This window comes from Aedes albopictus, chromosome 2, assembly GCF_035046485.1.
Source record: "Aedes albopictus strain Foshan chromosome 2, AalbF5, whole genome shotgun sequence".
In the NCBI taxonomy this organism is placed as follows: domain Eukaryota; kingdom Metazoa; phylum Arthropoda; class Insecta; order Diptera; family Culicidae; genus Aedes; species Aedes albopictus.
In genome coordinates this window covers 96,485,188-96,488,559 of record NC_085137.1, presented here as the reverse complement: position 1 = coordinate 96,488,559, position 3,372 = coordinate 96,485,188, and positions in this window count along the sequence as shown.

Below are 3,372 nucleotides of genomic sequence, written 5' to 3'. Positions count from 1 at the left end.
TATTAAAAATGAAAATCAAATATTAAGATGAGCGGACCTGGTGGAATAGTTAGAGCACTTGACTATCACGCCGAGGACCTGGGATCGAACTCCACTCCCGACAAACTCGCAAAATGTGAGTTCTTCCTTCGGAAGGGAAGTAAAACGTGGGTCCTGAGATGAACTAGCCTAGGGCTAAAATATCGTTAATAAATATAAAAACAAAATTAAGTGTTTGATAACTAACTGGTTTCGAACATTTCCACTACAGGCGCCGCGCCCGATTCAACCCTGCAACCTGTCTTGCTGCATGTGAACCGGAAACGAGACAGGAATACGAAACACTCACTCGCACTGAACCATCAAGGCGAGCTCGGCAGGGTTCCGAAACGATCCATTCTACTACCCACCACCCTGCTCCCCCCGGAGCTTGCAGCTCCTTTACCGCCCCAAAGATTGAAATGATTCATTTGCTCGTCTCTAGGTTCGCTTGTATTTACATAAATATTCGATAAAAGGACTTTTTCTTGCTTCTCAAAAAGACTGCAGCGCACAGCAATGTCGAGCGAGACTACCTACGAGGGTGAAGGGAGTGAGCTTTTCGCCCTGACGACAGCCAACCAAACGGAGAACGGTCGCCAGGACCCAATGCGATGATGGAGAGGACTAAGGCTTATTCTAGATGAATATGCCTCAACATCGACTGTTGTTGCCTAGATGGGGCCCCAGAGAGAGTGCGAAAGGAAAAAAAAGGAAAATATGTCCCCAGGCAATGGCGATGGGATATTATATCCGAAGAGGCATAAGCAGTAGGAGCCCTCACCCGTTTCGTACTCAGACCCAGCAGTCGACTGCAGCAGCCTCGAGTGCTCGAGTGGATAAGTGAGGGTAAATGTTGTTTACGTAGATTATTTATGTGATCACTCAACGATTTATGCCGAGCACATGCTTGATGTAGTGCCGTATAGGGTGTTTGCTGATTTTTTCATATATCTTATCTTGAATACGCATACGGTGTGGTGGTGCACCAGATGCAGCGAACTGAATCGCTGATTTTTTCGAATATGGGTCGATGTGGATACCAATGTACCGATTTATCTATTTTAGTTGACAAAACTGTTTCAACATCGAATGCGAAACGTTACTCACCTAATTAACTCCATTCATGATGTTATAAAGTAAATCCAATAATTACATCAGCTTGCAGAATAAAACGGAGTTATCAGAGATACCAATTTTTCATATGTAGTTGCTGAGTTATAGCATAGCACAGAAAACAGAATTATTCCAGCAACAAATAAAAAGGCAATGCAATGATCGGATAGTTGGATCTAGAACAGAAGAATATTGGATGAAACCGCGCATGTTGACTCGAGAATCGCAGAATATCGGCGTAAATATGGCAGCTATTCAAGAAGTACGTTGGCCGAACATTAAAATCACGAATTCCGAGCGGTAGATTCCATCGCCACAACTTCATTCAAGAACATCTGTTACCACGATGGCGAGAGAATAGAACGTGGAGTTGACTTCATAATGATCGGGAAGTAGACGAAACAGGTTATTCGATGGAAGCCGATATGTGGCCGAGTCTGTGTGTTGAGAATGAGGTGAGGGTCATAATCTTCAGCTACCTAACCAGAATCTATGCACCAACGAATGATACCCGATGACATGAAGGATAAGTTCTATGAAAGATTTGAATAGGTTTATAAGATGTCAACACAGTCATTAGGAGATGCAAATGCGCAGATCTGGAGGTATAGTTTATTTCTGCCAGTCATCGGCACGGACAGTCGTCATTCGTTACCAACGATTTTAGGATAATTCTAAAATTGTGGAACAGTTAGTACTGGAATTACGATTCTAAAAAGAAAATCGGGTTAAGTGCTGTTCCTTATAACTCCACTAGATATTGGCATCCTTTGACAGATACGTATTTCTACCTCAACTGTAAGGTCGTCTTCGGTGTTTCGTACTCAACTTGACTTACAGTTTAGGTCGAAATTCGTATTTGTCAAACGATGCAAATTGTTAGTGCTTGTTAGTAAGTCAAACTGGTAGTTGAAGTTTCAAATTATCTATTACAGATATGTCAGATTTTCATTTTTAAGTTTCATGGGTGTTCTCAAAGGGTTGGAGGGATGCCAGGGAGCGTCCAAAGGGGGTTTCAGATATGTTTCAGATGCGTGTCAAGGCTATTTCAGGAGGGTTCCAAATGGATATCCGTTGAATTGAGGGGACGCACATGAAATCCCCTCAACTCCCCTGCAACCTTCTGAGATCTCTAAAACACCTCCCAGAACCCCCAAAAACTTCCGTGTGTTCTGGATTCTTCTGAAACTTCCTGAGATCACATAAAACGCTCGAGGAACACCCTGAAACCCACGGAACACTCTGAAATATCCTGGAATCCTTTCAGAACCCCCAGCACGCTTCTGAAATCCACAGGAACACCTATTAAACTTCTTGGAAATCCCATGAATTCTCTAGTACGCCTCTGAAACTCCATGAAAGCCCTAGAACGACCATGAACCCCTTGGAGCGTTTTTGAAAACCCCAGGAGCACCCCCTGAGTAACATTTTCAGTTTTGTTCAGCTCTATAAGAGATCTTCATTACCAATATTATAAAACTTGCAATAAAACTGATTTATGCATCAAAACCTCTTGATAACCACTTTAAGAGCATCTTCCGGCTAAAGTGGACCACTCTCAGAGAAGTTTTGCAAACCGTATTAAGAGCAGCAATAAAACTGTTTTAAAACCTAGTTGAAAAAATTTCCATATTCGAAAAAGGTTATTATGATTGTTGTTGTTGTTTTTTTTTTCAACAAAAAATATGACAGCTCAAGATGCAGGAAAGCTTCTTCAATGGCACGTTATGTTCGGTAGGAGACATCTTTCTTGAGTAGAAAGCGATCATTTTAAAGTAATATCTTAGTACTTATTGTGTTGCTAGGCGCATGCGTTGCGTATTAAATTTTACCGTGAATGCAGAAACATATAATCAATGCGCTTCGAAAATAAAGAATATTATCATCTTGGTATAAAATTAATCAATTTGTTAATTCATTAAAACTATCTGGAATTATAAGAAAACTCAGCCGAGAGAGTTAATTTATGCGAGCATGTTGTGGAAATGACGGCAAACTATCAATGCATTGCTATTTTGAGCAAAATTTGCTATTTTTTATTCACGTTATCTAATTCTTCAATATGGCGACGACCATAATTAGTGAAAATAAAACGAAAGCAAGTTTACTTCAGACAACTGATTCGAAGCAGTCTAACGATGGTGTGCCTGAACGTTAACCAAGCGTATCCTTTGGAGTTTACCCTTCCACTAACAACACCTAAATTCCCGTGACACCTAGGCCTGAGAGATCGTAGAG